This window comes from Poromitra crassiceps (assembly GCF_964638095.1).
Source record: "Poromitra crassiceps genome assembly, chromosome: 9".
NCBI classification, from domain to species: domain Eukaryota; kingdom Metazoa; phylum Chordata; class Actinopteri; order Beryciformes; family Melamphaidae; genus Poromitra; species Poromitra crassiceps.
In genome coordinates, this window is record NC_139630.1 from 36,473,583 (window position 1) to 36,489,816 (window position 16,234).

At 45.7% G+C, this 16,234-nt stretch overlaps 1 protein-coding gene across 2 annotated transcripts in view; it reads left to right on the forward strand.

The window, feature by feature from the left end:
• Window positions 1-14,207: 14,207 nt before the first annotated feature.
• LOC310782660 (uncharacterized protein) overlaps window positions 14,208-16,234 on the forward strand; it is a 38,249-nt gene continuing 36,222 nt past the window's right edge. For both annotated transcript variants that reach the window (XM_083643371.1, XM_083643372.1), the window contains exon 1: window positions 14,208-14,304. The gene's annotated coding sequence lies outside the window, so the exon portion shown is untranslated. The remainder of the gene's footprint in view (window positions 14,305-16,234) is intronic.

Below are 16,234 nucleotides of genomic sequence, written 5' to 3' on the forward strand. Positions count from 1 at the left end.
TGGGCCACTGAGACTTGAGACTTGAGACTTGAGATTTTTGTATTTGTTTGTGTATGTACTGCAGGCACTTTCTCTATGCATATGTTTGCACACTGCACAGGCACAGGCACTTGTTTTCTCTCTTATTTCCATGTCCCTACCAGGACTGGCTCTCCTAACTTTTTTATCTTGTTTATCTTTTTATCTCTTCGTTTTTAGTATTTTAACATGCTTTTTATCCTTCATATGTACTTTGTTATTTGTATGTGCAACTGGAAGCTGCTGTACAACAGAATTTCCCTCTGGATTAATAAAGTATTTATCTATCTATCTATCTATCTACAAATGCCACAGGACACACAATCTACCAGAGTTACACCCAGGCCAGGGTGTATGGATCTCCACAGAGAATACTCATGGGACAGTCGTACAGCAGACAGGTGCCCCGAGGTCGTACCTCGTCAGAACAGAGGATGGACTGTTGAGGAGAAACTAGGGATGTTCATTTTGAAAATTTTCCAAAATCGATAATCAGTGAAAATTAACGATCAATTATCGATTATCGATCATATTAATACTTAGAAAATTTTCAAATTTTTTTTTTTTTACAAAATGAATGCCTATGGCAGAAAATACGAAAGACAACGTGTTCTCCTCAATGAACTCTTTATTTCAATGTGTCTCCTCTCCAACACTCTGCTGTCCCCGGCGCATGCCGGTGTGAATTCCTCATGTTTAAAACAGTTTTGTTGGCACAAAGGCCCGTGCCCAGCCAGAAAACTAGAGACTATGAAGCTCCACCTCACGTTAGTCGGCTGTGCAATGGAGTGGGGCGAGGAGGAACGAATTCCACCCAAACCTAGTCCAATTTTTTTTTTTTTTTTTTTTTATAATAACAAAATCGATCCAAATGCCACAGGATCGATTCCAATCATTAACGATCAATTATCGATCAGTTAAAGGAACACTCCGCCCATTTTCAACCAGCTTTGTATCATTAGAACATCAGTAGTATATCAGAAAACTGTAAACGGTTTTGAAGTCTGTCATTTAATTTGACAGTTATTGAGTGTTAAAGTGTGGACCAGTGACATCACTGGTCCACACTAACTCAAATTAATAACTCATTCACTCAAATCAACTCTCAATAACTGTCAAACTAGATGAATGATGAATAGTTTGACAGTTATTGAGAGTTGATTTGAGTTAATGAGTTATTAATTTGAGTTAGTGTGGACCAGCGATGTCACTGGTCCACACTTTAACACTCAATAACTGTCAAATTAAATGACAGACTTCAAAACCGTTTACAGTTTTCTGATATACTACTGATGTTCTAATGATACAAAGCTGGTTGAAAATGGGCGGAGTGTTCCTTTAATGTGATGTTCGAAAATAATTAATGGGAATATTTTCGAAATCGCTGTCTATTCTCAAGAGCTATTCAGTTGGTTCATGAAATCGATGTGCTGCGTGCCCTCCAGTGTTTGTGGTGTGGGAGATTCCAGCTGTCAAAAGAAGAAGACAACGCTCCTGGCCAATCCCAGGGCGTGGTTATTGCTTATCCTATGTGGGGTTAGAAATCACGCGTACTACCTACCTACAAGCTGCAAGTAAGTAACAACAACCTCACTCTCTATCTCGTTATTATGATATATTAACGTAACACAACATAACTCAGAACTTAGCATTCAGTGCAACTAACTAGCATAGAAACCAAGCGATGATACAGCTCGCAAAGATGAATTAACACCGCAAACAACCAAGAAAATGTCACGTTAACCGGAATCTACAAACGTCTGGACAAGTTGATGCTATTTTACCTGTTTTCTGGCCCCGTGAGGTGTAACACGCAGCAGCGACAACCTCCTCAACAACCAGACAGACCTCACCAGCTGGAACACCTCCAAGTGGGACGGACCTGTGCGGAAGTGGATGTTGGGAAGTGTAGTTAGGAGTGTGTGTGTGTGTGTGTGTGTGTGTGTGTGTGTGTGTGTGTGTGCGTGCGCGTGTGTGTGTGGGGGGGGGGGGCGTGCGCGTGCGTGCGTATGTATATATGTGCGTGTGTGTGTGCGTGCGTGCGTGTGTGTGTGTGTGTGCGCGAGGGTGGAAGTAAAAGCGTCGACATTTAATGCATTTTCTGAAAAAGACTTGCGTCAATTGACAACAGCAGCTGCAGTAGGCTACAATGCATTTCGACTGGGAAGCAGAATTTCAAGTTGGAAAAATAAGCTATGTTCGGTGTTGGGAAGGGTCACTGAACTCAACTCCAAAGGATTAGCCTACTTTTTTTTCAACACTTTATTTATCATTTTTCAGTTTACAGATATAGAATCCCCCCCCTCCCACCCCAAGGCCTTGGTGGGGTGAATACAAAAAGAGAAAGGAAAAAAATCAGTGGTCTGGTTACAGCAGGTATACATTCATACATGTACAGTAGCCTACATTACTTTAGGTGTTTGAACGTTAGATTTACAACATTATTGAATCCAACTGGCTGGCTCCTGTATACAATTGTGTCATGGTATGAGAAAAGATTTTATCAAGAGAGAGATATACTTTCAACAAATTCTATGAAAGGGGCCCAGGTTTTGACATATTTATCTTGTGAGTTGCTTCGATTGTACCTCAACTTCTCTAATGAGATCATAGAAAGCACTTCCTTAACCCATTGTTTGAATGACGGAGGTTTAGCTGACTTCCACTGCAGGAGGATTAGCCTTCGGGCCAGCAGTGATACAAAAGCTGTAGCATTTGCCTGGAGAGCAGAACATTTTTCAATTGGAAACACCCCAAAGACAGCGACAGTGGGACCGGGATCTACTGTTTCACCACAGATGTAAGATATTGCCTCAAAAATTCTCGTCCAGAAATTCTCTAGTGAAGTTCACGCCCAGAACATATGACCTAATGTAGCTGGGCTATGGTGACATCTCGGGCACTCAGAGCTGGCGCCAGGGTATATTTTGGACAGTCTCTCATTTGAGAAATGTAGTCGATGCACAACTTTGAATTGGATGAGACCATGCCTTATGCAGAGCAAAGTGGTATGTATACGTTCTAGGCTATGTTCCCACGTCTCATCGGAGAGTGTGAGGTCCAAGTCTTCCTCCCAAGCCAGCTTAACATTATCTCTTGAAGGGGGGCTAATATTCAGTATTGTCTTATATATTTGAGATACCCTCCCTCTCCCATATGGATAGGATTCTAATATAATATCTACTACAGTTTTAGGTGGTAAGGTAGGAAATTGAAAGTGTTTCTTAACAAAACTACGCACCTGCAAGTATCTGAAAAAATGATTCTTCGGAATATCGTGATCTTCCTGCAGGTGTTCAAATGAAGCGAATGTGCCTTTAATATAGAGGTCATTGACAAATACCAGCCCATTCCTATACCAAGATGATTCGAAGACGGTGTCGATCTGGGATGGGGGGAACAAATGGTTGTTAACTAGTGGGAGAAAAGTAGCCTACTCGCCTGACTGAAATGAAAATGTTTCCTGAATTGACACCATATTTTGATGGAGTTCCTAACATGGCCGTAACTAGCTATGAGGACGGGGAGGTCCGGACATCCCCTAATATTTCAGAGAAAAAAATAAAACTATCTGCATGGAAAAGCATGAAAAACACAGGATCGCTTTTATTTTGAAACGAAAGGCAGGTCAGGCAGGAAGTCATCTGACGCCGCGTCCGCGGTTACTTGATTCCGAGAGAGCAGCAGCATGGTGGTGAGTGATGACTGTCTGTCTGCCTGGCGAGATAATTGAAGGTGAGCGAGCTGCGAGACAGTGAGCGAAGTGAACGACAGACAGTGAGTGACACTGACAGATTTTTTAGCAACAACCAAGAAAGTAAGTGTCTAGTCTGTCTCTTAAGTAATGTTACCTGTGTGACATGTTGGGATGCTACTGGCTAATCATGCATGATGCCAATTGCCAAGCTCCTGAAGTCAGGTATGCAGGTGGCTATATGCATGGTTTCAGTTTCATGACCCAATAACTAACAAAAAGAGGTGGTGTAAAGTTAAAAACAACATAATATATTTTATTTTATTTTTCAATCTTTCCTATCAGGAATAAATAAATGTCCCTCTGTATGTTTTTTTTTATTATCGATGATGACTTTGTGTGTTGTGTACGGCTTGGGTCGTGTACCTGTGTTTGTAGGTGTCATTTTGATATGAATTTCGCTAAAACAGTTTGTGTTTGTTAGTTACAATTATGTTGACAGGAGAGCTGAGCAGGTGGTGACATGAAAGAGAATATACTGAATAATGACATCACAACAGTATAATCCTAATGTTGATTTAAAATGATATATTACTCTAAATATGGCTAAAAAAAGGGGGGGGGGGGACTCAAAAAAAATTCTGTTTCCCCTTGCTGGACCTCCCCTATTTCGGAACCCTGGTTACGGCCCTGGGCCCGTATTTATCAAGCTTCCTAGAATTACTCCTAAGAACACTGCTAAGAGTACACTTATGAGCAAAAAAATTCCCAGCCAAAAGCTGCACTTAAAAGTCAGTTATTATGCATCTCACTCCCTCTTTCAGCGAGGTGTAGGACTGAATCCTAAGTGTCAATCTCAGAGCTGATTTACGACAGGTGTGTGTGCCGTAAAGGGAAATGTTGATGACGCAATTCCAAGTACACAGGAATGGCCAATCGCTGAATGGAATCCCTTATGCATGAATATCCTAAATAGAGATGATTCAACAGTGAAATGCACAATGGGAGTGTGGCATATATTCACCAATAATTTCAGAAGAAATTATCAACAAAATAATACAAGATAGCCTACATTGAAAATGACTCAAGAATAGGCTAAATGTTTCCTAATCCACCCAATTTACCTAATCCCACAACTGACTCGAAACTGGTGTGCTGTCAATTGACTACCCTATATAGCCAGGTTCTATAGGCTGTATGATGAGCAAACATGGAATCCAAAAGAAAGCCGAATTGGAGGGAGGATGACACGCTGTGCTTAGTGGAGTTAGTAGAGCAGAGGAAACAAATAATCAAAGGAAAGTTCAGCCCAACTCTCACCAGTCGAGACAAGAAGAAGGCATGGGAGCATATTGCATTGGAGCTGAATGCATCACAAGTACATTGTGTTCGCTCACCAACAGACTGTGAGAAGAAATGGTACAGTGTCCTATCAACATTGCCCTGCTGGCAACTCCTAACCACTTAGGACACCTCCTGAGGACTCCTAAATAGCTGGGGGAGTAGGAGTGTTTCCTAGTCTTAAGAAGGTTGATAAAAAGCTTTTATTCTTAAGTGTGAGAGTAGGACTAAATTTCACAAATTCTCAGCACTTACGACTAAAATGGCACTCTGAGACGCTTGATAAATACGGGCCCTGGTTCCTAACAGTTGGGCTGAGGGTTTGAAGACTTAAACCGAGAGGCAAAGGGCAACATATTGTAGTGATGAGTGAAGGTGACGACTTAGATGCAACTTCCATTGAAGCCCATGGTCCTTCTTTGGTTTCGTACATTGAGATCCAATAATTTAATTTGGTAATATTTGCTGCCCAGTAGTAAAATAAGAAGTTTGGTAGACCCAGTCCCCCCATGTATTTAGGCATTTCCAAACAGGCTTTTTTTATTCGTGGGGTGGAATTGCCCCAGATGAAGGTGGTAATATGACTATTCAATTGTCTGAACCAGGACTTGGTTAGTAAAATAGAGATCATCTGGAATAAATATAAGAAACGTGGTAGTATTGTCATCTTAATGGTGTAGGATTACTTTTAAAGGACTAAAGAATCACTAAACTTTCCTATACAGGTTCAGTCTCTCCAGGCCTATTCATCTATTTAATCAAAAAATGTGTTTTCCTTAAAAAATAAATAAATAGGCCTAAATAAGGGAAACTAATGGAAAATAACTAGACAATACAAACTAGATGAACAGAACAAAAGGTGCATCGGTGAGAGGAGGGAGACTGAATGGTCTGAAGGTGTTCTTAAGCCCAATGAGTACACCAGGCCCAGGTGCACCCAATCAGCCTAATGACCCCAACACCAGGCTCTTGCAAGACAAGGCCAGGACAGTGGGAGGGTTGTCACATGATGTTTTATTGAAGAAAATGAAACCCATGACAAAAATCGCAATTGTGTCATTGATTTATTTATGGTTGGAATTCTAGTGAAAATGAATTACCCATGCAGCCACCAGATGGAACTACCAGTTAAAACTATGTTTCATAAACTTCATGTTTTTTTTGTGTTGGGGGGGGGGTGGGGTGGCTGGGAGTCCAAAACCTGCACTTTGTTTGCTGTTTTGGATGTAAAAAAGCCTTTTACCGTATATGCTTTTCAATGGGGAAATTCTAACAGTGCAAAAAAGCTGTTTCAGCCAATCTTTGACATATCCCAGGCTATGATGGTCACCCCAAGAAAAATCCACTCTGCATTTATGGGATGAAAAATAATTCACTTGTGTTTTTTAATGTATTTTTACTGTACTGTACTGTACTGTACTGTACTGTACTGTATGGTACACTGGTATTTCAGGGGTTAAAATTCTGAGTAAGAATGAAATGTTGGTACCAATAATGAGTGATGAAGTTACCAATGAGTAAAAAACTATTAAAAAAAAATCAAATAAAAAAAAAAACTATAAAATTCACCCTTATGAATGAAAGACCTTTATTGTCATTGCAACTTGTACAACGAAATTCATTGTGTGCAGTACCAAGCTATGTAGGAGGAATAACAAAAAGTAACTAAGTCTAAAAGAAATTTATCCTACATATACACATGCAATGGATAAAAAGACAAGATAATAGAATAAAATAAGCATTAAGAAGGGGCAGCATTCGTATCATTTGCGTCATACTATAGGACATTAAAGTGCAGCATACGTATCATGTGCGTCTTACTAAATGACATTAAAGTGCGATGTGTGTAAACAATAAACAGATGTAGCAGCATACAATAAACTAATGTGCAAGTGTCAGTGCAGTGTCAGTGCAGGTCAGATGCGGGTCTGACGTTTGTTGGCAGGCTGGTTCAGGAGGCATATCGCACTAGGATAGAAACTGTTCCTTAATCTGGCAGTGCGGGCACGGATGCACCTGTACCTCCGTCCAGAGGGCAGGAGGGAGAACAAGTGGTGGCAGGGGTGAGTCGGGTCTCTGCTGATGTTGGTCGCTCTCCGGAGGCAGCAGGAGCTGTAGATCGAGTCCAGAGGAGGCAGCTGGGCTCCGATGATTCTCTGGGTGCAGTTGACCCACTGCAGAGCTTTCCTCTCTGCGGCAGTGCAGCTGTGGTACCATATAGAGATGCCATACGTTATGATACTTTCGATGCTGCAGCGGTAGAAGGTAACGAGCAGGTCTTTGTCCATCTTTACCTTTCTTAATGATCTCAGAAAGTAAAGCCGTTGTTGTGCTTTCTTCACCAGCGCAGTGGTGTTGGCAGTCCATGAAACGTCCTCTGACATGTGAACACCCAGGAACTTAAAGGTTGACACTCTCCACCATTACTCCATTGATGAAGAGAGGAGCGTGTTCACCACCCCTCCTCCTGAAGTCAATGATGAGCTCTTTGGTCTTGCTGGTATTATGAGATAAGTTGTTATCAATTCCTCTGGGATGCTTTTTGTCCAACCAAACGTGATAGTTTAGTTGGGAGGGCACAAGGGTTAAGCCTGCTAAATAATTGTTAACCTCTTAAAACATTTATCTGTGCAATTTGACATTGTGCTAAAATATGTCTGCATTTAGCCCATCAAACAAATCTGCTAATATTTTAGCATGAATATATTTGTGTATGTGTACAATTTGGCACCATGTAAAGTGATTGGTTCTGTTTCTATATGGTAAGTGAGCTATAATATAGCACATTGGTGGTGGTTGACCTCATCTCTAAGGATGAGATGTAATCTTGAGTGCTGGGTGATGCTTGAGTACATCTGAATGACTTGATGACAAATTGAACAGTGACAGGAGTGTTTCTGACGGTGGTTATCTTGAAGCTCATATTGTTTTAAGTCTCCTGTTAATTGCATAGTCTGCATTCGTGACTGATTTTATTTTCCTTGTACGACCTGGTCGGATGGTCCTCCCTTGCCCTGCGCAGAATGCGACACTGGTACATGTTCATATATAAGGCCATCCTGGGCAGACTACCCTCGTACATCTGCTCTACGTTTGTAGCAATAAGCAACTCCTATAATCTAAGATCAAATAGCTGGTTGCAATTCAAAGTGCCACATATGTGTACTGAATCTGGAAAAAAGAGTCTCTCCTACTTTGGTCCCTGGTCATGGAACAACCTGCAGTCTTGTCTCCTCCATTCCTCTGTCCAGTTTTAAACATGCTCTATCTGAAGTCCTTACTTCAAGCTGCTCCTGCAGTAGTGAGGTCTCCAGACCATAGTTCAAGCAGAAGGCCACTCACGCGTAATCCGATCTCAACGTGGTCAGTCAAAAATCCTAGTATGACGTCTGCTATGACGTCAAACATGACGTCAGTTAATCCTCATATATATAGCAAGGTTTCTACGTCACCTCTCTCTCTCTGGCCGATCATTGCAGCAGCAGCCCACGGCAGTCCATCTCCCTTGAAGCCGGCCTCCGAAGCGTTGTTTTGCACCAGATCCGCAGACCGAATCAGCACCCACAAGCCTTCTCTACCCGTGGATATTCCCATTCCTGGCATGTTGAGTTCCGAGCCAGGGCAGCCCATGGACTGTGACGGCAGCCTAGACATCGGTCCCCTGTCCGACGAAAACGTTGGCAAAGCGACCGGACCACAGGCTGCCAGCATAGCCCCGACGAGAAGGCCCAGCGCGCGTTCCCGTGGCACGGGGCGCGCCACTGCGACGGCCCGTGTAACAGAAGACGAAGCGCCGCGCCGTGGACGCCCAAGAACGCGTGCGAGCGTGCCGGAGGGAGAGGCCGCTCGGCGCGGACGTGCGAGAGGCCGCGGGCGAAGACCAGTAGAGGCAGCTGCCCCGGGAGCCGGGAGCCGCCGAGGAAACGCAGGCCGCGGGGCCGCCGCGAGACGCCACGTACCTCCTGGTCGCACTGACCTCCAGGCCGCCGCCCCGGAAGCGGAAGCGGCCCCATTCGTAGCTCCGCCGAGCCGACAGGGGTCGTCAAGAGCCATTCTGCTGTCCCTGCTAGATAATAGCAGATCTGTAGAAGCTCGTCTGAGAGCCCTGGAAACCCCCCCCCCCATTCCCCCCACTCCCCCCACGTTAGCCTCAGCCCAGCAGCAGCCGATCCTGCCCGGGCCATTAAGAGCCATCCTGCTGTCCCTGCTAGATGCTAACAGATCAGTGGAGGCTCGCCTGAGGGTGCTCGAAACCCCCCCCCCCATTTCCCCCACGCTCGCCTCAGCCCAGCCGGCTCAACAGCCGATCCCGCCCCCGCCCGCGCAGCAAGCCGACGTGCTCCCCACCACCACCCAACCCGCCCGGACGAATACCCTGGCATCCGCCACGCCCCCGGAGCACACCAAGCCCTCCCGGCTGGACCGGCTGCTGGACATGCCGCCCGCCGGCCCGGACGTCCAGGAGCAGCATTCCTGGAACAACGACGACCGCTCGCTCAACATCTTCGTCAAGGACGTCAACAAGCTGGTGCTCCACCGCCAACCCCATGGCGCAGAGCACGGACGCCATCCGCGGCCGGGTGGGCTACACGCAGGGACTGCACGTGTGGGAGATCAGCTGGGCCACGCGCCAGAGGGGGTCCCACGCCGTGGTCGGGGTGGCCACGGGCGACGCGCCGATACATTCGGCGGGCTACACGGTCCTGGTGGGAAACAACACCGAGTCCTGGGGCTGGGACCTGGGCCGGTGTAAACTCTACCACGACGGCAAGAACCACGCGGGCAGAACCTACCCCGCCTTCCTGGAGCCCGACGACACCTTCATAATACCAGACTCGCTGTTAGTCGTCCTGGACATGGACGAGGGGACGTTAGGTTTCATAGTGGACGGACATGACCTAGGGGTGGCGTTCGGAGGACTTAAGGGCAGGAAGGTGTACCCCGCAGTGAGCGCCGTGTGGGGACACTGCGAAATACGAATCCGGTACATAAACGGACTCGAGCCGGATCCCCTCCCTCTGATGGACCTGTGCAGGCGCTCCGTGCGGGCGGCTCTAGGAAGGGACCGCTTGAGCGGAATCCACGGACTGCCCCTGCCCGCCTCTCTCAAGAGCTACCTGCTCTACCAAGGACGGGGTTGACGACCACAGCACCGAGCATACCCCGGAGGACCAGTCACCCGTGGACGCGAAAGGACCCATGAGGAAAGTATCAGTACTTCAGCATTTAAACGGGCAATCTACCAGTCCAGTCCCACAAAGGGCAATTTAAGGCATGAATACTGCAAACAAGCTGTACGCTGTGTACACATAAAAAAATAAAAATAAAAAAATAAAAAAGACAATAAATACAATAAATGACACTGATAAAGCAAGATCCCTGATTACAGACTCGTTCAAGGGTTCAAATCAAAAGGTCAAGGTACAGACCTAGTCTAGATAAACCGACCACTTCTCGTACTGTGGCTGTTCACCAGTCGAATGGCCTCTGGAACTGGCCAGCGGGAGTCACAATAATAATAATAATAATAATAATTATAATAATAATAATTACAACAATAATAATAATAACCACGCAAGGGGCCATTCTAACACCCCTGGCCCACGGAGCTTGTCTGAGCATCAGCTAGAATGAGTGTTACTGCATAACTTCGGACCGAAGCCAGACGGCCCAGGGAATGCTGACGTCTTTCCATGTTAAGCTACCCGGTCTTAATACACCACCTCCTGTTCTTAACGAATTTCAAAGTAAAATGCCTCTGGCATTTCTTCAGAAGCAGAATCAGAATGACTTAATGATCCCCGAGGGGAAATCGGGACAGGTTACAGTAGCTCGCTCACAGTACACACATAGCTTAAAATAAAATGAACAGTAGTAAATGCAACGCAAATGCAATATTAAGCAATATTTTTTCAAAAAAAAAAAAAAAAAAAAAAAAAAAAAAACATAGCATAGAATAACTAGTAAATGCGCTAGAAGCAAAAATAAGTGGAATGTCCAAGTAGCAAAATACAAAACACGTCAGGTAAGTATACATTCCGTGTCAATTATCATTATTGCACCCTGGACTATATTAAGTCGGCTTGCCCTATACGCCACACGTGGCTCAGCCAGGCACAGTTAACCTATCGGCTGGCTCAGTCTCAGGGAGACTGAGCGTCTCCGAGGTGCTCCGTAAGAGAGGCATTAAATAGACTAATGGCCACAGGCAGGAATGATTTCCTGTGCCTCTCCGTACTGCATCTAGGTGGAATCAGTCTCTCACTGAACGTACTCCTGCCTTCGACTAGCACGCCGTGGAGTGGGCGCGAGTCATCGTTCACGATGGAGCGTAGCCTGGACAACGTTCTCTTCCCTGACACCGCAGCCAGAGAGCCCCGCCGCCCCAGCACACAATAGCATACAGGAAGGCACTAGCCCCCTTCTGCCCTTTCTCGTTCATGGCTCACTACGTCAAGCTCAGGCCTCGGACCGGCCCCTCGGCTCCCCTGCTCCTCATCGCACCCTGTCACCACACGACAAAATCCCGGTTCACCCTGCACCTCAAGCAGACGCTCCAGCAATGCAACCCCCGACGAAGGACTACTCTAGCCACTCCTTCAGGATCGGAGCGACCACCTCGGCCGCCGAGCAAGGAGCGCCCTCCGCCTCCCTCCAGCAAACGGGCCGCCGGCCCTCATCGGCACATCGTCATCGCCCGGAACAATTCCCCCTTCTGCCCCTTCTCGTCCATGGCTCACTACGTCAGGCTCAGGCCTCGGACCGGCCCCTCGGCCCCCCTGTTCCTCATCGCACCTTGTCACCACATGACAAGATCCTGGCTCACCCTGCACCTCAAGCAAACGCTCCAGCAATGCAACCTCCCGACAAAGAACTACTCCAGCCACTCCTTCAGGATCGGAGCGGCCACCTCGGCCGCCGAGCAAGGAGTGTCCTCCGCCTCCCTCCAGCAAATGGGCCGCTGGTCGTCATCGGCATTCTCCAGCTACATCCGCCCGGAGCAGGCGGCCATACTGGCGGCCCAAAGAACCCTCCTCCCTTAAATCGGTGAGCATGGCAACAAACAATGTCCCGGACTTCCGTGCCGATGAAGAAAATGTCTCGTTGGTGGTGGCTCCCCGAAAGCACGGCGCCAGCAAGGCGCAGTAAACTCCCCGGCTCATTTTTGGGGGGAAAAGAGAAAGAGAGAGCAAAAAGTCAGGGTAGTCGCGCCAAGGCAGCCAAGTAGGCCAAGCCGGGAAGCGCCAAGCTAAACGCTAATGTACCAAGATCGAAGGCCCGACCGAGTGAGGAGCGCCGGCCGCAAATAGCCGTTAGCCGCTAAAAGGTCGAAGGCCGGAAAAGTACAATCGCGAAGCGCCAAGGCGGCCAGGTAGGCTAAGCTGGGAAGCGCTATCGCGAGGTGCCCGACCGAGTTGGGAGCGCCAGCCGCAAATAGCTGTAAGTCGCTAAAAAAGGTCAAAGGCAGGAAAAGTACAATCGTGAAGCGCCAAGGCGGCCAGGTAGGCTAAGCTGGGAAGCGCTATCACGTGCCCGACCGAGTTGGGAGCGCCAGCCGCAAATAGCTGTAAGTCGCTAAAAAGGTCGAAGGCAGGAAAAGTACAATCGTGAAGCGCCAAGGCGGCCAGGTAGGCTAAGCTGGGAAGCGCTATCACGAGGTGCCCGACCGAGTTGGGAGCGCCAGCCGCAAATAGCTGTAAGTCGCTAAAAAGGTCGAAGGCAGGAAAAGCAAGATCGAAGGCCCGACCAAGTTGGGAGCGCCAGCCGCAAATAGCTGTAAGTCGCTAAAAAGGTCGAAGGCCGGAAAGTTCGATCGCGAAGCGCCAAGGCGGCCAGGTAGGCCAAGCTGGGAAGCGCTATCGCAAGGTGCCCGACCGAGTTGGGAGCGCCAGCCGCAAATAGCTGTAAGCCGCTAAAAAGGTCGAAGGCCGGAATAGTGCAATCAACTACTGGCGCCTGCAGATCTCAATTAACCTCCGGTAATCAGATCTTCCTTTTGGGGGATCTCCTAGCCCATGCAGGCGCCCTCCTCTGCCTCAAGAGCAGCGCCACTGGCCAATGGAGTCAAGCGCCAAAGCATTTGCCATGCACGCCGATTGCTAAATAAAGTTTGTCTAATCCTACCAACTGGCCTCTCCTGATTGAAGTGAGGTCTCCAGACCATAGTTCAAGCAGAAGGCCACTCACGCGTAATCCGATCTCAACGTGGTCAGTCAAAAATCCTAGTATGACGTCTGCTATGACGTCAAACATGACGTCAGTTAATCCTCATATATATAGCAAGGTTTCTACGTCACCTCTCTCTCTCTGGCCGATCATTGCAGCAGCAGCCCACGGCAGTCCATCTCCCTTGAAGCCGGCCTCCGAAGCGTTGTTTTGCCCCACCCACCTCCCCAGTCCACCACCAACGAGTCTTGACTCCTGATCCCCCACGGGGGGGGGATCTCCTAGCCCATGCAGGCGCCCTCCTCTGCCTCAAGAGCAGCGCCACTGGCCAATGGAGTCATGCAGGCGCCCTCCTCTGCCTCAAGAGCAGCGCCACTGGCCAATGGAGTCAAGCGCCAAAGCATTTGCCATGCACGCCGATTGCTAAATAAAGTTTGTCTAATCCTACCAACTGGCCTCTCCTGATTGAAATGTCTACGGTAGTTTTTACTTTGCCTTTTTCGGCCTGTTCATTTGTTTTTAGGTCATATGTTTTTACGTTCTTGATCCTGTGTTATTTATTACCCTTGGATGTGATATTTATGATGTATTTGGTTGTCCTTGCTTTTTGAACTGCTTCTGCTCTTAAGTCCTGTTTTTATGTTTTCTTTATGTGTACTGTAATTATGTTTACTGTAACTAGACTTGCAACTGCTGCCTTCTTGGCCAGATCACATTCGCAAAAGAGATCTTGTATCTCAAATGTCTTTATCTGGTTAAATAAAGGTTAAATAAAATAAAAAATAAATAAAAAATTTGTGGAAATATAGACACTAGAGTACTACATTATCTCAAATGCCATTCCTGGATCCTACTAAAAACATTTGACTCTGAAATGGCTAAGGAATTTGTCTAGGCCCCGGCTGTCACAGTATGACAAGGAAGTATCTTAAGTTGTCAAACAGGTGTCTGACGCAGAAAGTGCACTCAAGGAAGTCAAATAAATAATGTCGTAATTTGCCATGGCTGATTATTAGTTTCTATCTCTGCCATGATTCTGCCACCCTGACAACAGATACTTTCTGGAAGCCAGAAGCCAAAGACGGGTAAAATACTATCTACATTTGTATATGAATTTGATCTAATATAATTATATTGATCGTATAGTCAGTGTTGTGTAAAAACTGTGTATCTGCAAAATGTCAACTTTTCAGGAACTAACAAAAACAGGCTTGTTTTTAATTTACTGAGTTTGATGAAAGTAAATAAGTAAGTAAGCTTTATTTATATAGCACTTTTCAAAGACAGGTTATAAAGTGCTTTACAAAGACATAAAAAGAAAATAAATTACCAGATAAAAGTAAACATACAATTGATACAGTAATAATGACAAGCAAGGTATGGGTTGTTAAAATAAATATAATAGAGAAAATAACAGATTCAAGAGATAGCAATTCGGTGCATTGAGCCAATTCATCATACACTTCTTGCTATTTGGACATTTTTGCCCAAGGATATGTGTGAGAATTTTTTTCCTCTAATATTTTTTTTTTTTTCTGCTAGAAACAACTTCAGTCCTCATAAGTTTTTAATAATTTTCCGAATTTTAACCCTTTAATGCCAGTTTGGTTATATAATGCCACTGGGTTTTATAGTGTAAAAAACACAAAAAATCAATTATTTTCCAATATAATAATGCAAATTGTGTGTGTGTGTGTGTGTTCGTGGGAGGGTTATCAGAACCTGGGATATGTCAAAGATTGGGAGCAACATTGATTTTGATGCATAATTTTTTGTGCAGTGTCAGATTTAACAAAATCCCGATTAAAAGTCCATTAAAAAGGATTCGTCATCGAATAAAAATCAGCCCGAAAGCAAAAAAAAATAAAAAAAATTAGACTTTTGAACCTCCAGCCATTTCTGCATAGAATCATTAATTACCTGATGAGAAGCATTCATCCTGGAGTTACTGTACAGCTTCAAATTTGTCGTTTTTACCGTGTTTTACTATTCCGCACAATTTCCCCGTGTTTGGATCAATTTCATGTAAATTGCATGAAATTACTTCTATGATCACAGACATTTCAGTCAGTATCTGTTGGCAACTCTCTTCCATTAGAACAACTGACTTACTTATGCTTATCACTCCTTTTTCATGGAGCATAGGCCATTGACAACAGTTTGCCAGAGTTTTCTGTCCTGTACTTTCCTTTCCAGCTGTTTCCATGTCAGCCCGCTGTGCTTGATGCGAGTCTCGAGGTCCCTGCACCAGGGGTTCTTGGGCTGGCCTCTCTTTCTTGTGCCTTGGGGGTTCCATCTATGCAACGGCAGTTTTATGCAGGGAGCGTTGCTGCCGTGTAAACAGGGCCTAAGGGCCTGTCATTAGAACAAAGGGAACATGAATCCAGAGATTCTAGACCAATCACAAAGGAGATGCAGATAAAGGGAAGCAGACAAGTTAGAACATGATTTTTTAAGCTTTGAAACAAGTGGATTGTGAAACCCAATATCTGGAAGATGTTCTTATACATTCAGTATATGCAAATGCATAAAGACAGTCAATTAAAATGAGTGGCCTGTAATTTTACATTTTACAGTGTATAGCTATACTCTAGACTAGAGGCTATGTTTTCTAATCTAGTGATAGGCGTTGGTATGGCCTTGAAGCATGTAAAAATGCCAACCGTTACGTATACAAAATTATGATTGTTTGAATATGTATGACACTTTTCTAAGTAGCCTAATGTGCTTCAGATATGGGGGGACTCAACTCATCCACTACCGACCACCTGGGTGATGCACGGCAGCCAATTTGCACCAGAACCTCACCACATGGTGAAGAGTTGAGGATTGAATGTGCCAATTAGATAACGAGGGATAATTAGGTGGTCATGATGGAAGGAAGGCCTTCCTTATACATGATGGAGACCTTTCGTCTCTCAAGCCAGACTGTCTCTTCCACATTCTTCAAATGTACCAGAGACAGTCTGTACTTCACGCCCACAGGGGGAAAAACAAAATCACGCGTACAGAGCC